Source organism: Tetrao urogallus (genome assembly GCF_951394365.1).
Source record: "Tetrao urogallus genome assembly, chromosome: 6".
NCBI lineage: Eukaryota > Metazoa > Chordata > Aves > Galliformes > Phasianidae > Tetrao > Tetrao urogallus.
This window is the reverse complement of record NC_136819.1, coordinates 30,589,631-30,611,018: the sequence shown is the minus strand read 5'-3', so window position 1 is coordinate 30,611,018 and position 21,388 is coordinate 30,589,631.

The following is a 21,388-nucleotide window of genomic DNA, read 5'->3' as shown; positions in this document are numbered from 1 at the left end:
ATTTCCAGTTCATGTCAACAGCACCACACAGCTAGATGTCACCCACAAACTTGCTGAGAGCGCACTTGATCCAACCACCAGTGTCACTGATGAAGATATTAAAGAGCATCTGTTTAAGTACGGATTCCTGAGAGACGACACTCATCACTTCACTCTCTGGGAACAATCTTTCAACCATTTCCTCATCTATCACAGTCCACTTATCAAATCCATATATTTGCAATTTAGAGAGAAGGATGTTATAGGGAAACATTGTCGAAGGCTTTTCTGAATTCTAGACAGATGACATCAAAGATGGCTCATCCTTTTTTCACTGCTGCAGTTACACCACTATGTTGATCAGGAAGGACTTGCTCTTGGTGAAGCCAAGCTGATTGTCTTGTATCACTTCCCTCTCTCCCATGTGTTTAAGCATAGCTTACAGGAGAATTTGCTTCATGATCTTCCCTGGCACAGAGATAAGGCTGACAAATCAGTAATTCCCTTAATTGCTTGCTACTCTTCTGAAAAATGGATGTGTTGTTGCCTTTTTACAGTCACCACAGACTTCACATCGCTGTAGTGACTTTTCAAATATCATTGAGAGTGGATGCTGATTTTCCTCATAGGTTGCATGTACCAGTGCTGCAAGTCCAAATAGATTCTGATGGCAGCACCAGTAGCAGCTTTCTCATCATCGTTCTTCTGGCAGTTCCATTTCTAATGCTTTATCATTAACAGACCTGGACTTGTAGCAGAAGAATAGGTACAGATACCCTAGAACTCTGCGAGTAATTCAGCCCCGAGTTCTGTCTTGACAGATTTTCAAGGAGGAGTCACAGGGAGTGAGCTGCAGGATAAAATTTTCTGTGGATCACTTATTGCCTATTATCTTTTTAAGAGGTATGGAGACTGCTGTTCTGAGTATGAATAAATATTTTTCCTTGTTCAGGTAGTGAAATAATTCCATTTTCTATGACACATTTAATAAGATTTCTAGACAGAAAATGCTGATTGAATAAAGGAAAATGGAAGCAAACTGCTTATTGATGTTAGATGTGTTACTTTACTCAAATTATTGTACTTAAATGGCTTTTGATGAAGTACTTCTTCTATATGGGAGGACTTGATAAATACAGATGAAATGTCATCATGGGTTAGATTCTTCATGTTGTCGTGTGCATTTGTACTAGCAATAGCAATTTGTATCAGTTCTTTTCAATCCAGTTACTTGCTTTCATCTCCATGTTTTATTGCAAGGATAAACCTGTACTTCCATGGTACAACAACATTGTTAAATTATTTTAGGAGTTGAAGGTTAGGACACCAAGTCAATTTTATGGCAATCGCAAGAGAACAGGAACAATCATCATGACAAATATTTTAAATGTGTCATATTCTGTGTCAGTTCTGGTATTTACACCAATAGATGTCACTGTTACACAAATTGTCACTGTTTCTTCACACAAACCACGAAGGTACTGCCTTCACAGTGTTGTCTTTCAGTCTTTTTATCCTTTATCGTAGAATGGCTTAGGTTGAAGAGGACCTTAAAGATCATTGAGTTCCACCATCCCTGCCATTGGCAGGATTGCCACACACAAGATCATAGAATCATGGAATCATAGAATGGCCTGGGTGACCACCATGATTGTCTAGTTTCAACCCCCCCACTACGTGCAGGGTCGCCAACCACCAGACCAGGCTGCCCAGAGCCACATCCAGCCTGCCCTTGAATGCCTCCAGGGATGGGGCATCCACAACATCCTTGGGCAACTTGTTCCTGTGTGTCACCACCCTCCGTATGAAGAACTTCCTCCACAGGTCCCTCTGCCCTGCTACTCACAGAACCAAGCCAAATCAGCGCATAAACCATTGACAGTTCTATCACCATCACAACATGTAAAAAGTCAGTTTCCCTCCTGCCTTTAAGCTCCCCTTAAGTACTGGAAGGCAGCAATATGGTCTCCTTGGAGCCTTCTCTTCTCAATACTAAACAAGCCCAACTTCCTCAACCTTTCTTCTTTGGAGATGCTTCAGACCTTTGATCATCTTTGTGGTCCTCTTCTGTACCCTTTCCAGCAGATCCACAGCCCTCTTGTACTGGGGTCCTCATGGCTGGACATAGTACCAGATGAGGCCTTACAAAGGCAGAACAGGCAGTGACAATCAGCTCCCTCTCCCTGCTGACCACCCCTCTTCTTTATGTAACTCAGATACTGTTGGCCTTACAGGCTACGAGAGCACACTTGATTTGGTTCTTTCCTCTTCCACTGCATTCTGTTCCCACTCAGGGTGGCATGTGAAGCTTCTCAGTAAGTTTATAAACTTTTCCTGACAAATTTATGACTAGTCTGATTCCAGTGCCAGCTCAGCTTCCCCAAAACTGAGAAATTTTAAAACTAACAGCACAGCTCCAAGCACTCCTGAGCTGTACACATGCATGCACACGTGCACTCACATTCACTGCTTACTGACTCAAATAATCCTGGTCATCTGCAAGCTCCTCCAATCCACTTCCAGGAAAATAACTAATTTAAACAAAATGCCCATCATGATTTCAGTAATCACATGCCATGTATCTTAATCTATTCATATAATTTATACATTTTCGTATATATTGCTCTCAGGACTTAGCCACATATAGACACATGGAATCAGAAATCACCTGGAAAGCTGTACTGCATCCAAAACTTTTCTATTCATCTCGTATTTTGGAGCATGGCTTTAGACACATCAGAAATAAATGCAGATCAGAAACATATATAAAAATGCTTGTTGAAATCCAATATTGAGTGCTACTTACATTGAATTCCAGACTCAAATGCAATGAATTCCTGTTGATCTTCTCCTTCTCGCTTGAGTGAGCCAACGGGTTTGACAGTCCCAGTCTGCAATCCAAGATCCAGGTATCTTCATCTCTGTTTACCACATCCAAATTTGTCAGCCGTTCAGTGAAGTCATCTTTTAAAGCAGTCTCTACTGGAATGACAAAATGAAATAAAAGGAAGTAATTGTATGCATCTGCAGGTAGTATCTACACGTAGGATGTTCTTACTATTTTTGAAACTCTGGTGAACACTATCAACGCATACACACTTTCAGTTTTCCTATTTGTTATTTGTTATAAGAACAAAATAAAATAGCATAAATGGGGTTCATATTATGTTATCATTTGAGAAAAAAATTGTTCTCAAATTTCATGGAAAAAAAAATTATAGCAAAACTATGGGCTGCTTGCCTTGCCCCTTTCATACTAAATGGTAGTTTTCATCTCCACTGCAAAGGCCTTCTTTAACGTCCTTTTTCCCAGAATATATTTCAGAGGTGGCTATGAGGTGCAAAACTAAGCTAAAGCAGGTCAACTGGCTGATTAGACAAAATTTCTGATATCAGCTAAGTGCACCCTTAGAGGTTATTGCATTGATCTACATTAGCCAGTTACAGGAAACACATGAGATGAATCTTTCAGTTGGAAGTGGTATTTTATAGAATCATAGAATGGTTTGGGTTGGAAGTACCTTTAAGATCATCAACTTCCAACCCTCTGCTACAGGCAGGACCATCTCCCTTTAGACGAGCTTGCTCAAAGCCCCATCCAGCCTGGCCTCAAAAGCCTCTAGGGAGGCATTCAACCTCTCTGAGCAACCTGTTCCAGTGAGTCACCACCCTCACAGTAAAGAATTACTTCCTATTATCTAGCATAAATCTACTCTCTTCCAGTTCAAAGTCATTTTCCCTTGTCTCGTCAATACGTGCCCCTATAAAGAGTCCCTCCCCAGCTTTCCTATAGGCCATTTAAGGTACTCTTGATCTTGCTCCATTAACCTTAAGCAACATATCAACCTATAATTGTCTGGTTACAAACAAGCAAAGGTGAATTCAGAGAGTTAAGAGCAAGAACTGACTGCCAACAGCCCACAGCCCTGCATCAGACACTTCAGTTACAGGTCACTCTCTCTCCAATTCTGAATATGTGTGATACAATGTTATAAACCAAAGGACTATCCTCCTTTTATATATGCAAACACATCAGCCCTGCAACATTCTAGTGGAAAGTTCAGATCTTGTACAACTGTACTTAAGATTTTGTAATTTATTTTTAATTTTTGGTATTTTCCCTGATTTTAAAAGATTATGGTAAAAAGAAGCATGAGGGTTATAATCTCTAAGCTTGTTTGATTAAATTTAGGTTGATTTTCAAAGCTTTTGAAAGCTTACGGCTCAAAATAATTCAGATCTCGCACTGCATAAATAAGCATAGCAAATTAAAATACTGGGTAAAGTGGGCAACAATCCTTGAAGCTTTAACATTCTTCTTGAAAGGTAAAGTCCTCATGGAAAAGAACATCTTAATGAATTAAACTATCCTAAAATGTTCTTGAATTTCACCTCTTGCCAGAAGAGCCCAAATGCAGTCTACAAGGTGTAGCGTGTCTGGGCTCAAATCCAAAGCCTGTCTCATTTTATTATAAAATCCTAACAATTGCGAGATACTGAGGAAACTCACCATTCTCAGGATTAAGAAATAATAATATTTTTATAAATTGTATGTAGAAACTGCTTCTTTGTGTGGTCTACTCAGAAACAAATCTAAGAATTCTGATTATGTGGACATGAATAGCAGTAACAGTTTATAATAATGCTTCAAGAAACCTTACTAATGCATGAACTGAATATGTGTACCCCCATTTATTTATTTTCTAGCAGAACCTCCAAATCTCATTCCACTTACAAGGGCAACATGGAGGCATTTCACAGACCATTCATTCCTAGCTAAGGAAGCAAATGTACATCACAGAGGGCTGCCAAGCTCAAGCCGCTGTTTACTCTCAATCTTCCAGATTTGGGAAGCTCTGGAACCAATAAGGGGAGGACACTGCAGAAGGTCCCAACTGTGCTGCAGTGGCCTCTGAAGGCCACAGAGACAGTGATAATAGTAGTCACCTACTGCTGCCCTAGAGGCAAGTACCACAACAGAAGCTGCTGTGTGTTGAAAAAAAAAAAAAAAAAGCTCCCCCATTAGCTGACCAGGTCAGTATCTTGCAAAAAACAGAGCTGCTCTGAATCAACCCCAAGACAACCCTGTCCAGTGACAGCTGCTCTCCTTTGCTGCAGTTGACACTGCTGTTTGCTTGCTGCAGTGATCTCCCAACAAATATCCACAGTCAAGAAATAGAGGGTAATACCACATGCGTATACTTTAGCAACTTTAGCTAATTTTTCAACTTGTATTGCTTTCTATTCTCTGTTTTGTTTTTTGGGTTTTTTTTGTCTCCAAAAAGCCCAAATACTTTCCAAGAGATTCCAGTTGCTAATCAAACTGTCTCCTAGGTTTTACAGTTAACACTAATGAGGTCATGCCTCCTATTAACACTCCATATAGAAAGAATAGTGTGCAAATATTCCCTTGGCTTTGCTGCCAAGGGAATGGCAGGCACTGCCTGCTCACAGCTGCAACAGTGGTTATTTTTCCATTACTATGACAATCTCAGTGTGTCAGTTGAACCTGATTTAGAAACCTGAAAAAGTGTCAGCCTTTCAGTGCATTTTAGCTTTGTAAAATGAAATTGCCTCTGAAACTTCTGTATTACTAACATATGCTCCTACTATAGTTCATAAAAAAATAAACAGCATTATATATAGATTATATGAAATATTATAGACACATACCACTACATTTCTTGGAATTCACTTTCTGCCTCCCACTTTCCCCACCATTAGCATTTAAATATGAAATTTGTATTTCTGTTCTTCAGTCCAGTTTTAAAAAATCCTCAAACCCTCCCAGAACAGAACAATCTCAATCTTCCAAACACACGTAGCACATTATTCAGCTTTAAGTGTTAACATCCACCATAGAAGTACTAGCTAACACATAGAAGATGTAATTTGGTTAACAGATTAGTAAATTAATGCATTTTAACAGTTGTATCTAAAATCCGAATTAATTGCAAATAATAAGCAATAATACAAGGCAGTATGACTAAAACATTTTCACTGCATAATCTCCATGGTTTAAAAAATTCTCATTGATATGCAATAAATATTATTTCATCATTCATTTCATTTACCTAAGAAGAATTCCACTTTATCTCCATACTAGCAACGCTCACCTAAAGCACAAGCTTTTTTAAACATTAATAAATAAAAAGCACATTTAATTTAAAGCTGGGCAAAGTAATTGCAGGAAAGCTGAGTACTTAACACTTCCCTGGAAACGTTGACTACTTAGAATTTTCAAGCACAAATAAACAACATTATTAAAAAAATCTTTTCATATCTACAGATAAGACACATAATGCACAGGGGTACAGATAAAACAGCTCCCCAGTTTCTCCCAGACATACTGTGTTCTCTCTGTGCAGCATCTTTTAGAAAGTCTGTTTTAACTTTCTCAGCTGTTTTGAAAAAAACTTCTTGCAGGAAAAAAAATCCACCAGCTTTTCAAGCATCTTTTTTTCTTAGTGAAAGAAAATAAAATGAATCATAATACCCATTCCTTGTGGGAACATATCTTGCTTAACCACTAACCACTTAAATGTGAGACTGATGTTCACTCTGTCTTTTCAGCTTTTGTCTATTCTATATATAAATCTTTTAATTGCTCTCCACTTCTTCCAGATTATATTGTTATAACACACAAGACAAAAATACGATGGTTAATATTTTTGTATTGTATCTGTTTTATTAAATTTTATAAACATTCTTATACGTTTTAGAAGTATAAACAAAGAAAATCTTACATTAATTACTTTTCAATGTTTGCTTCTCAGAAGGAGTGAAGAAAAACGTAAATAAAATAAAACCAGTCTCAGAAAGCCAGGTTTTGTGGACTTTTAGGGTTTAGGAGTCATACATTTTAGAACCACAACAAAATAACAAAGATTTATTCAGCAATTTGTAATTGAAACAGTCTAAGTGCCAAGTTGTTACTTAAAGGCGTAGTTTTCACAGCAGAACTGAACATTCTCAGCATACATTTAGAGCACTTATGATATGATTGACTGAAGACAACTATATTCCATCAGGTAAATATCTTTGCAAGATCTCACAGCAGCAAGTCATAGCATGTCACCTTTGGCACGCTTCTTTGACTAAATAGTTCATGCTTGATCACAGCATGGGTTTTCCTTCCATATTTTAAAAATATGGAAATTGAAAACATGCAGATCCCACCCAATCTATATATATATTTGTTATGTGCACCTCTGTTTTTATGATCCAACCATTCAGTAAAGTGGTTGACTATGGTCCCTGTGGTGCTCAGAGAGCTAGAAGTTCCTGAAGTATCAATAGCTGGAACAATCACCGATTTATTGTAGTTTGGCTGTGTCCTATTTCTCCAGTTATCCATAAATGCAATTCAGTATTGCTGATTACAGAGAAAAATGGTTAGGTTGCTTATTAACAGAGAAATTACCAGGAAAATTAAGGGGCCTACCTCTCTGGTTAGCAAATAAAAATTGTGTTGTTCTGAAGTGCTAACTCAGTGTAAGATACCTTCCTACAAGAGGGAATCAATCATATACAACCTCGATGTGAATCTCCAGCATTAAACAAACAAACCCAGCAGTGAACACAAAGCTTTCCAAACAGCGCTGACACTATAAGCAAAGAAATAAAGATATTTAAATTAAAAAAAAAAGCCAAAAAACAAGAACAAAGCAAGTAGGGAACATAAGAGAAGAAACAATTGGCACTTCAGAGCAAAGTCTGAGTCTCTCACTGTTCCCAGAGAAGATTCTGGTGACTGCAGCCAAGAGCCCACAGTCAATGTTCGGCCAAGATTCTGAGCTGCAATGCCAGAAACTTATAGCTAAAAGCTCATTTTTCAATGCCAAAGAATTTCAGTGCTTATGGTAACTTCTAGATTGGGATAGTATCCAAAACAATCTAGTTAAATGTTGAATCAGAATATTAATTATACTACATAACCTAAACTACCAATTTGCAGACATACATTACATTACATACTGTACATAGTATAGTACGTATATATTCCGATCTGTGGCCCTAGCCAGAAGGCTAAAATAACACGGGTGAGGAGAGCAATGTTCAAATTTTTGTTTGTATTTTGTTTTGATTAAATCATACATGCAGTAGTCTTTAAATACAACTCTACCTATGTGTCATGGTTCTATGTTTTTTTTTGTTTTTATTTTGGGTTACAGTATTCCACATCAAAACATCATGTAGTGTACAGGGCATTGAATGTCACTACGGAAGAGTAGGAAGAACAAGGCATTATATAGAAAGTACAGCCAAAAACCTGCACATGCTGAAATTTGTTGTAAACTAACAAGTTTTACAGAGCAATCTGGGAAGGGAAGTTACAAGAGTCCTTGACCACAACATCAGCAGATTAAGCAATTATAATAAGCGATTTAATAACGTGAAGTTCATAAATTAAATTTGTTTTTTAGAATATTTTTTTCCTGTACACGCTGGCTTTTACTTTGCTCTTCTGTTGCCTATGAGAAAAAAAAAAATCACTGCAGACAGTGGCATAAGATAAGTGAAAAACCATGAGAAATGTAGTGAGATTGATTTTAAATAATTTGTATCTTTTAAATTCTCTTCAAAAGTCTTGAAATCTGCAAAAATGAGAAATGTAGAGATCTAACCTTATATATATTATATATACATATAAATATATATATTTGGGTCACTTCTACATTGCACAAATGTTACCATATAAAGATTTTCGAGAAATTACAGTTGGAATGTCTGCATAGATAGAAATATGTAAAAGCACCTGAAACAAGTATTAAAATAGCAGCCTGCAGAGACAACCAGGGACACTGCTGAGAGAAGTAAAATTAATTAACACTTAGTGTGGTATTCATATCAAGACCATGATACAGATGATTAATCAGTGGAAAACTGCATTCTGATTAAAAAAAAATAGGCGGAGGATGGCAAATGGGTTATATCACATAGTATGTGCTGTTCTTTCTTCTCCAGGAACAAGATGTATGTCATATGCCACCTCTTTTCCTGTTATCCAGCAGGCAAACACGCTGATACTCAAATTCTGGAAACGAAGACAATGGGCAGCGATCTTGCATAAGATGACTGACAAAATACATAAGATTTTGTGGCAAAAGGATTATATATTAATCACTGATTCTTAAGGGTAAAACACCTCATCCTGTACCCCTTAGCGATGCTGATGAGACTGCTTTGACATCTGTGTCTTGAGTGAAAGTGGAAATGTTGTGAGTGCTGTGAGTGAGAATAGATTCAGAGATCTAAGAGATCATTTGCTTCTTTAAGGTCTCACAAAAAGTTTTATTACACTAATTTTCTACATTTTGCTGGCAGGAAGTCTGAGATAGAGGCATCAAAGCTAGTAATCAAATAGTAAATTGTACCAGTAATAGACCTACTCATTGCAACTCTGCATTCTGTTGGACACACTCTGCATAGCTGTACCACAGTGCATAATTATAGCAGATATCTCAATATGCATCTATAGTATGTAACTATAATAGTTTCAGGTAAATTTCTTTCTTCCTGATTCTGCAGCATCACACAGGCACACCAGCTGAAAAGGACACCAGCTGGGCACTGGACAGTTCTGCACTATTACATGGCATTAATCTGTTCTGAAGGAGTTGATTGTCAAGCTGACAACTCAAAAATGAACTCGAGCACCTTCCTGTGGCTTGCTTTTACTTCTATTCCAGCTCCTGACTGTCATTTAGAAAAGGTCTCAGCTTCTTGTGCACTGCCCAGGGGGTGTAGTAGATGGAAGAAATGTTACTGGAGCATGGCTCCTGCAGATGTAGTATGTTGCAAAAAAATGCTGAGACTTACAGACGCCTGCAAATGGTTACTGTTTTTCAAGTCTTGCTGCTTACATTTTATGAAAAGTCAAAAATGTATTCCTGCACAATAATTGCCTTCCAGAAAAATTTAGTATTGTTATAGTAGAAAAAAATTCTTTGAAGGAAAATATTTTTTGCACAACAACATTTTTCTCTAACTTATTTTGCTCAGATAAAATATTTCTTAAAAAAATGCACAAGAGATGTTGAAACAGGAAATCTTAAAGTATGATAAACTCATAAGAACAGAAAGCATAAGTGGCAGACAATTGTAACTGCTCTAACCTGCAGACTATGGTAGTACATCGTACTTAGGAAAAACATCCATACATCACCATCATACGTTCCTTCACCCCAATGGATATCCTCTCCTATGCCTGGACTGCAGGCTGGGAAATGCTATCTGTGACGTTACACACAGTGTATGATCCTCAGTATAAACTCCCCTGAGTAATCAGTGCGTAAGAATCCAAAAGAAAGGAAAAGGTATTAAGTTTAATGTATTTAACTTGATGTTTTACTGGGAAAGCGATAACATATTATCCAACAAAGACACAGGATTGATTCTAGTAATGAAATGCTTCTTATCAGTATTAAGCAGTCACACATGAAGAAATTTTTGGCGTATACACCTGCCATGTCAGAGAGAAAGGGTGAGTAAAGTTTTTCAGGATTTATACATTATAATTTTTTCAAAAAAATTTTAAATCATCTTTGCATGTCCTAATCCTGTAGTTTAGGACATACAGCTGTGATAGACTATGACAAGTAAGAGGATTTAATCTGCAGAATTAACTAAAATTTCGTAGTTAGCGGTGTGCTTAATTCTAAAACAGAAAAATAACAGTATGTAAGAATTGACATTTTTAAAAAAGAAAGCGGCAACATATTTCAGAGGACGTCAGGCTCAGCTACTGACTAAAAAAACCTGGAGAAGAATAATTTCTAATAGGGAAGGAGGTTATTGTTCAGAAACAGAAGTTTCCAGACACTGAACTCTAGTTAAAATATCTGTGGTAAAGGGAGTGAAAGACGAGTGAACAAAAGGCAGAAAGAAATGAAGCACTGAGAGTGTTTGAGGCACTCAGGATGCCAACTGGGAGACAAAGAATAGGAAGTAATAACTGGAGGAACAGGCAGAAAGTTGCCCAGGGTCAAGGATTAAGAAGAGAGAAAGTGGGAGAGGGAGAGCTACTACACAAAAGACAGAGAGAAAGCTGATGGAGAATTAGGAGAAGAAACAGACTGTGAAGGGATTTCAATTAAGAAAATTTCAGTATACTCTTAACTAGCTCAAGCACTACTCAGAAAGATGTTCTTGGCAAAGTACATATTCAAAAAGCTGAAACAGCTGTACTTATCTAGGAGAGCAGATTCCTTAGGAATAAAAAATAATCCTAAGAATTTGCATGTCAACACATTCAACCAGGTAAGTACTGACTGTGTGCATGCAGAAAGTGGCCTGTCAGTTATCACTCAGTATATGTATAAATGTAATAAATTAACAATTAGAAGTGCTCAGGATTAGTACATATGTCTTTCTGCAACTGTCTGAGGAATCTGTCGTGGATGGAACCAAGAATATTTTCATCCTTTCCTGCAAAAGCAGCTACATTACTACTCTCACACAATTATTAAATAAACAAACAAGGCAGTGTGGCACTTAAATTTACTTGATGATCTAGTTACACCATTTCACATATGCTGTAACAGATACCAGCTTCTTTTGCTTAGCCAAAGCAGGAGGAAAAGGTAAGTGCTGATCTTCTCTTTACAATGGTCAAAGACTCAGCACGCTGGCAGTAGCTAAGAAAAGAGATTGCTTTGGTGTCCACACAATTAAGTCTATTAGTACACTATTAGTACACTCAGTGTCACTGCTCACTGAGGAATGAGGAATCTAAGTTGGTGAGCATCATGCAAGCTCTGAAAAGATTCATCTGATTTCTTTATAATGCAAATATAACTGAATGTTTTTTTTAATGCATCACAAACACGGAAAGTGGAAAGCCATGCTCTGCCCTTATGACTAAATCTTATCATTCATCACTGAAACATTATCAAATAAAAATCTGCATAAATCTGGCTTTGTTTGAGATCCTAGGAAAACTGGGTAAGAATTGATAAAGAAAAGGGAAGTCACAAATCCTGCAAAACTTCTGAACTGAGCTTTCACATATGTTCAAGACTCACCACCTACGACGAGATTCTGGATAAGATACAGTTTCTGGATGTGCTCACAGTGAACTCTATGTTAATTATGATTGGATAATCATTTATGTAGACCATCGCACCTTACAAATGGGGTTTTCATATCACCTAAATTGTCAGGAAAGGAGTGCAGCCATATTCATGAAGATATGTGATGTGCTTTTCTCAGTTCCAATTAGCACTACATAAGAACTTCCGCTTTCAGTCACAGTTTTTCCACTTTTTTTTCCACTAAACTTAAACTGTGACATTCACTGGTGTATTTCTTTTTTTTTTTTTTTTAAATTGTTATCAAAGTTTCTATTTCATCCAAAGCACTACTTGCCTCAGCTAATCATCAGTTAAGCGTGCTAAATATAGGGCAATAAAGCAATGCAAACAAAATAAATTCACCTTCTGCCTGAATTCCAAGAGTATCACTAACATTGTGGTGGATTTTTTGGTACAATTTGTGGTAGATTTTTTGGTACAAATGACTTAACTGTGTACAGCTACAGCCACTGAGCATTTTGTCAGTTTTCACTGCTGATGAATATTTGAATATTTACTGTTTTCATAGACTTCACAAGAAGCTAAAGGTGAACAGTACTGAAGTACTGAAAAAAGAAGTATGCCATTTATTTAGATGTCTTTCCTTGCTAAACTATGTGGGTGTTATAGCTTTCTTCGAATAAATCAAGGTTTAAAAAAATATTCTTGACATGTAAGTTTTTTTCTGGCATCTTTTTGCCTTTTAGGCATGTACTCTACATATATCTGTGAAGTGAAAATTAATGTATATTGGCATTCATGGATGGCTTCTCTTCAGCTGTTAAAAATGGTTGCCAACTGAAAATTCTGCATTCCACCAAGATGCTGTACAATTATTCTTTTCACAATATCATCAACATTTTGGTGCATATGAACATATCAAATTCATTTGTCAGATGAACTGAAGACTTAGTAACTTCTAAGGCTAATATTTAATGTCAAGAAACAATAAATACCTACATTCACACAAAGAAAACATATGTTTGTAATACTTTTTCAGGTAGTGTTTGGCTTATTGTGTAACATCTGCAAGATGTTCCACATCAATGCTCAATAACACTTATAACACAATAACTCAAAGTATCTATATAAACCAGAATAAGAACCAGAACAAATTTCTCAGTTTCATTAAGTCTTTCTCAAACCCAAAGGCCTCTAGCATGAAACAGGAGAAAACACACTTCTTTTTGTAAGCTAACCCTTTCTGTTGGCCTCAGTCAAATTTAGCAGAACAAAAAAAAGCCTTAGATATCTGAGAAAATGTCTCTGAAGATGTCTCTGAAAAAAGCAGCCTGCTTAATTCACTTGAAAATATTTCTGTCCTTCAATTTGGATTTGCAACTGTTCCATGTAGTTATATTACGTAACTGAGGAAAAAGTTTAACTATATTCTTTAGAAAATTCAAGGACTAATTAAAAAGGGGGCTCATCAGCCAAATAGATTTTTATCAAGCAAAATTTTTTGCTAGCTAGCTAATGAGCCAGATATACATACAAGCCACCCTGTGATCCAGCAGCATCAATGCTGCCAGCACTACATCTCCTTTAAAAATAAAATTATAACTTAGTAATGGCTTGCTGTCTAGCATATAATCTTGTTTTGGAAAGCATTGCTATTTGATCATAAGCATATACTTGCTCTCAGTTTTTTTACTTTAAGTTTAGCACGCATTCATCACTGTGCTGGAACAGGGCACTTAAGGCCCAGTGACTAATATAGATCATACTAAAGAGAGACACTATTGGAGAGAGTGACAGCAAAATGTCTATTGGCCATATTTCTGATTCACAAAACAACTATACTTTATACTTTAAAATTCTTTCATCTTTAACTTCTAGATGCCAAAGGAACCAAATAAGAGACATAAACATCCTTTTATTTCTGTTGCTCATAGCCCTGTTGTAATAGCAAACCTGTTATGCAAATTCCGTACACATGCCAAAAACCTCTCAAGTCTGCCTTCCTACACTCTATATTTGTTTCATCAATAATTACAATTAGTTTCACTTCAAACTTTCTATTAAGACAAAGAAAAAATAAAAAGATAAAATAAAAGAGATAAAAGATAAAAGATAAGAACAATAAGATAAAAGATAAAAAGATATTTCAGTGGATTGAGGACTACAAGATGATTTTCCAGAAAATCCCAACATAATCCATTGTTTTCTGGTTAAAAAGTCAGACAAAATATCTTAACACACTGACACTGTAAGAAACTTAACTAGAAATATAACATGGAAAAATAAAGGTAGCTCCCAGTAGAAAGAATGCAGAATTAAGCAGAGACCAATTTTTAGAATGGACTCAAAAAAAAAAAAAAAAAAAGCACATGATAAGATTCTAGTAAAAAATTCAGATTATTTCTAAACAAGCTATTTGTTTCCCTGAATGAATAACTAATTTTGATGGCTTTATTTTATACTTTCCATATCAAAAAGCTGTCACATAATTGGCAACAGAGTTTGGTGGGATTCAGTTGCCTAAACAAAAGTACATTTCACCATTTTAGATGTTTAAATTAATTTACTTCAGTTGATAGCAGTGTGAGTCACTCCTGATCAGATTTGCCAGCTCTGTACTTTAGATATTCTAAAGCATCTAAAATTGTGCTAGGGAACTAGTCCCTAATGACTTTATATATAATGTGTGTGTGTATATTACATACATTATATAATATTATACAGTATTATAATTAATATATTTATATATTTTTATATAAGTTTATAATTTATATAATATTGTATAGCATATGTATTATACATTATACATTATATTATGTAATATATCATAACATTTATATATATATCATTATTTTATATATATATATATATATATATATATATATATATATATATATATATATATATATGTGTATGTTCCTGATCCACAAAATTCCACAAACTTTTGCAGCCATTCCAAAGATATTGGGGTACAAGGATGTCACAGGAATTCAGGATTTCTTCCCATCATTTATAGAATGATCTTACAGATAGTTGTGTAGATGCTGAACTAGGTAACAGAAATCATTTGTGACCATTAGTTTGCAGTAGAAAGAAAGAAAAAAGTTTTCTCCATTTGGTTGGCACAGGCAGGACAACATAAGTCAAAACAAGGAGAAAAGTAATAGGAATAAGGCAGAAGCTATGAAGGGCCTGTGGGAGAGTAGTAAGGAGAAGGAAAATTTTTCCATTACTATTCAAAGCTATGACTGTTCAAATATCATTAGATGTTTTTAGCAGTCCAGTGAAAACAGATCTGAATTCCAAGAAACATCTCATTTGTTCTGCTGGAACACCCAGCTGTCAGCCCAATTTGCACATCTAACATCAATTTCATGAGAGTTAGCATTAGACATAAGAGAATTCACCCCTCTGATGACAGAGCTGCAACTTACTTTACTAAGTTAATTGAACTCCCTTTAATCTCTGTCTCATAGACCATCTATATTATTAAAGCCTCAAGTCCAGGCTATGTCATGTCCTTGTTTATAACCTGAACTCCCCATTTAGCCTATCATCACTCCTAACCCACATGAAAAAAACTTGAGTTCCTTCTGTGTAGGAAGAGTAGAATGACTGCAAGTTACTGGGGTGTGAGAGGCTGGGTAATGTCAGCCTTCTCACCACAGATGTACAAGGCCTGTACAGACACATCTCAGAAACTAAGGAGAAGAATTGTTGAAGGTCAAGCTGCCCTTTGAACAAGAGTATCCAGCCAGCCAAAAGTTCTCAGATCAAACTGGAAGAGCAGCAGGTTGTTAGTATGGACAACACGTGCAATTCCAACACACGCTAGCATGATAGTGCTGGTATAAAAGCATCTATATTACTTCAATTGAAGATTAAAAAAAAAAAGTAGGAATTAAAAGGAAATGAGTGTAAGAAATGACATGGAGAACTAACAAAATGAACAAAAAAGGAAAAAAATGACAACTCTGTTCAAATTAAAGGACACCTGTATGATCTGGATGAAAAACATTCCCTTTTGAAGTTGTTACAGAAGTAATTGCATTGGATTTAACTACCAAAAAGATAGCTCCTTAACAAAAGGAATCCTTCTCACTAAGTCTCAGCTAGTTTCAACCCATAAAGCCCATTTTCTGGTAACCTTTAAACAAAACCATTCAGAAACCCTGAAACCCAAAGTTCTTACTGTCCATCAGAACCTGACAAGAATGGAAACCTTTTTTTTTTTTTACCTAGATAATGATGAAATTTGTTAAGCATTCTCTGGTCACTTTGATAAAAAGGCAAACAGCACCTGATGACAAGAAAAATAGAGTTCTTTGGGCTAATCAGGATTGGCATCTTATGCTAATCCATACACTAGGCAGGATCAAGATTGTCAAGCTCAGCAACAAAACTGGGATTATTTTCTCCATTCCCTGGAAAAAAAGAGAAATATTGAAAATGAGCACTGCCTCTCAGATTATAAATTAGACAGATCGAAGGCAGAAAAGTCAGATTCTTGAATCAAGCACATAAGTGAAGTACTACTAACATTTTTCTTCCCAGCCCAAGATGACAAACAGCTTTATTAGTAATTATGGTTTGTGTAAATAAATTCAAAATTAATGTATAGTAAACCACAAAAAAAAAAAAAAAAAGAAATGTGCAAACCTTTCTTGGCAATTCATGCTGTGGTATTTGCCTTAACAATAATATCCAAAACTTCCATATAAGATTTGAAAAAATAATCTCTTGCGATAAACTAACAAAAATTTATTAGGTCAATATCACAAGAAAAAACAATATAAGAAAAAAGCTAGAATACAAAAGCATTACAAATACTTAGAAAATAATTTTTAGAAGTCTGCTTTGTAGTTGATTGAAAAAAAAGTTGCTTGTTTCTTCACAATAAAAGCTGACATTTCCTCAAAAGAGGAACAAAGCTGTCTGGTATGAATTACTGTATCGAATACGTGCTCAAGTTAAACTGAAAGAGCTATTTAAAAATGTATATGCAACTGTAATAAAAAAATATATTCTCCAAAATTGAATATAGGCTTTTAATGATATATAAATATAAATTTTAAATTATAAATTATTTCACTGCTTCAATTTCTTAAGATAAAACAGCTTCTTTTGAAGAATATATTGACAACATTTGATACCTACATTACTGACAGGAACTTATAGAAAAAGATCTGTAATCACCACATGAAATGGCTTGATGCCAGCAGCTTTAAGAGTTACTTTTGCAGGAAAGAAAAGAATTAGCCTTCCCAAAGGTCTAAAAACTTAAAATCTCACTTTTATAACATTAAATATCACCCAAGTATACGTTATCAAAATTCTACTCAGAGGGCTGCATAAGATTCTCATTTCAGTTCTGTGTAAAATAAGACATTTTCCACTGTTAAGTGCCCCAAAGAACTGGGAATTACTTCTGCTGATTAATCATAGTTTACCAAAATACACTCAAGAAAGTTCAGCAGCTTTTAGGTGAGCTTGCCTTCGTGGCTGCAGAAATTTTGTTATAGCCACTTTTCTCTGGACATAGAAACCAAGCTATTACCTAAAAATTATACATTATGTAAAGTAGATGACACAGAGATTTGAAGCATGATTAGCATCTCAGGCCTCACAGAAGGAACTGGTATTTTGCAGCTAATAGCAGTCAAAGCTGCTGGGTGCAGCTGGAGACCTGAGGGCAGAGCCTTGCACTGCTTAGCATGTTGCTGACAAATGGGAAATGCAATAAGGTCAAAGGAACGAGCACAGACCCTTTTAGCCTCCATGTAACTTCTCCCTCAAAAACTGAGCAAGTTCAGATGGTCAAAGACATTATAGCTTCTTGTTGGCCAGAATCCTCTGTACTAAAGTTCTGTTATTTTTACTTATAGTTCTGTAACAAAAACAATGAGGCTTAAAGAACAAGCAGCAATTTACTTCAGTCTGTACATCCAGTAAAGATTGTTCTCTTTTATGTTAGTATTCAGCAATTCTGTTCAGGTAAGAGATTCTAGCTTACAGAAATGACAATCAGAAAATATTTTCTACTCTGAGGATAGACATACTAATACAGAAATGGCTAAGACACTGTAAAATTGAAACTTAAAAATGCCTCTTTCCAAAGAAATCAGTCTCTTTGGTGCATAAATTTCTTCCACCTTCATTTTCTAACATACTAAAGAGAAATGAGAGCCAACATGGTCACACAGCTTTCAAAACACTCAAAACACTCGATGTTCATCATTGTAAATTCAATGGGTTAGTAAAGTTAGTGTGTACTGATGGCAAAGAACTGCTAAGTGATCACTTACAGCTATTTTAGGAAGTCTTGTTGTACCTAAAATAGAAAGATGTATATGTCCTTTACTGTAGTCTCAAACATTGATAAAAACAGCAGTTTTCATTTTAACACTGTCATCAAGGTTTGTATCACACGGGACAATGTAAGTGGCAAAGAGAACATCACTCTAGTGAGGAACTATAAATTATTTCTATTACCTTTCTAGTGCACTTGATCTGGCCTTTAAAATGTCTCCTGTAGAATATTCAACAAGTTTTGACTTTTTTGTCCTGTTCTCGCTGGAAATATAACACTCAAACCTGAAGAAATCTTTGATTATGCTCCGGAAAATCCTAAACACTCACTTGCAGGGCACAAGAGGCCCTAATTACCTAAATTTAAGGGTAGTCATAATCCAACTCCAAAGAAAAATTCCTCTGACACAAACAATTGAATATATCACTCAGACTAGGAGCAACGTGGTAATACCATGGTTAAGATAAAGAGTTAGATGCTTCTACTTAAGAGTCACTACTTATAAGCATTATTTATTAATGTTTTATTATTAAATATTTCCCTCTTTACTTCTCCCTAGCGAGGCCACATTTAGAACAGTGCATCCTGTTCTGTGTGTCCCAGTTTGAAAAAGACAGGGATCACTTAGGAGTCCAGTTGAGGACCACAACTGATAAAGGGCCGTGGACATTTCTTATATAAGGAAAGACTGAGTAACCTGGGTCTGTTCAGTTTGTTTGACTCTGAAAAAGTCAACTGGGAGGGAACCTAATTAATGTTCATAAATATCTAAAGGGAGGGGAGAGGCAAATGGATGAGGCCAAGCTTCACTTTGTGCATAGGGATAGGGCAAGGAACAGTGGCTTAAAACTTGAACAAAGGAAATCTGATACTACCACACGGAAGAATTTCTTTGTAGTAAGACTGCCCAGAGAGGTTGTGGAGCTCCCTTCTATGGAGATATTCAAGTGCCAACTGGATGCCTACCTGTGTGATCTACTGTAGGACACCCTCCTAAGCAGGGGGGATCAGACTTTACAGTCTTTTGAGGTTCCTTCCAACCTGAGATTGTGTGATTATTTAAATGCCTTATTATAGATTTAATGTAACATCAGCATAGCAAAATATTTGCTTTATCATATCAGTGAATTTAATACTTTGATAAAACAATTTATATGTTTATTTTTATTACATATAATTTCAAGAACATTTTTAGAAAGCAGGTAAGCAGATTTCTTATATTATTTTTAGGTTCAATTTCATCAAGCATCACTTTTTCAGAAAGAAAAAAAAAAGCAGCTGTTACAGCTTTTTAGAAATCCTATATACTGTTAGTTTATATTTACAGAGTTATGTGAATTTGATCTCAATTTGTGTATTATCCTGATTTATCAAGAAAAAACTCAGTTGAACCACTTCTCTTTACTTGTTTTAAATAGACAATACAGATTTAATAAATTACAATTTCTATGTTATTTCAGTATTTTGCTTCAAGTTTTTATACTGATAAAAAGTCTATTTCATTACAGTAAGCTTCTTAAATGCAGAAACTGTAAATCAGTTTGAATGCTTTGGCCTTTTCTCCATCCCATGAAACAGGAAATGGTTAATCTGTGAGCAGCATCAAACATTAAGCTGTCTCTGGTATTTCATTCCAGTTTAATTCGGTTGGTTTCCCCACACTGATTGCCTTTGACTGTAGAGTCACATGTTACAAAGAGAGATGAAAATACAACTGTTGCTTAAGTGTGTCATGCTGTGAAACTGTTCAAGTAAAACAAGAGCTGTTTGTTCACAGCATCTACCAAAGTCAGTCTTCAGAGGGTCTTTTTAATTTACAGACTTCGCCTTAAACTTCCAGTTTCACTTACATTCATTTCTAACTGCTATAAATATACACTTCTAATGCATGATTGGCTTGTATTGTTTACACTATTATAAAAAGGATTATGTGTTCACTACGAACAAATATTAACAATCTCTTCTAATTAGAATGAGTTGTAAGAAAATACAATTATGTCATTTAAGAAAAATCAAGATACAGTCAAACTATGATGGGTAAATATGTTGAACACATCAGGACAAAAAAGATCCACAAAAGAGCTATATATTGATTGGCAGTACACACTATTAAGATACTTGGGAAAACTGCATACCTAGAAAGGACACGCAGGCTGAAATGGAAAATGTCAGGTATAGCCTGTATCTCTGCACAGAAGGTGCAACAGAAGTTAATAAGAGGACGTGTATCTTGGAGATCTAAGTGGCAGTCAGGATAATCACAATATGCACAATGATTCAGAAAGGCAATATCCAGAAAGATCTTAGAAATAATTACCTCTATTTCATCTATATCAAGTCTTCAGGTATGACAAATCCACAAGATATGCATTAAGATTTTAGACTGGGAAATAGTCTAAAGTAAGTTCGGAATATAGGTTGACAGTCCTCAAACAGTGAGATGGTAACTGAATTTTGCAGAGATGATAATCTAAAGGAAAAACACTGAGGGAAAAATAGAGCCTATGACTGTTACATCTTAAGTAGGTACAGTCTTGAGTTATATTTGTTATATTAAGATATTAGAAGTAACAAAATTTTATTATTGTTGATCCAAAACAATGCAGAACAATTTCAGTCATGAAAAGAAACAACTTGATTTAATAGCTTTTGAAATTATCACATTTAATCTTAAAATATTGATGCACTCATAAGCTCTTTGTTTCTAAACAGCAAGATAAAACTCCTAATTTGTCAAACAATAATGAATTATCAATTGAATAATTCTTGAATAGAACAGGGGAACTGGTGATAAACAACATGGAAAAGACCAAGGTACTCAATACCTTCACCACCTCAGTCCTCACTTGCTTTCAGAAATGACAGGCCCCTGAAGTCAGAGGAAAAAGCTGGTACAAGGATGTCTTACCTTTGATGGACGACGACCAGGTTAGAGAGCACTTAAACTGGATATATTCAAGTCCACGGGACTAAACAGGTTGCACCTAGAAATTGTGGGTTCTGTAAAAGTCCACTGTCATTACAGGGCCACTTGATTATCTTTTAATAATCATGGCAATCAGCT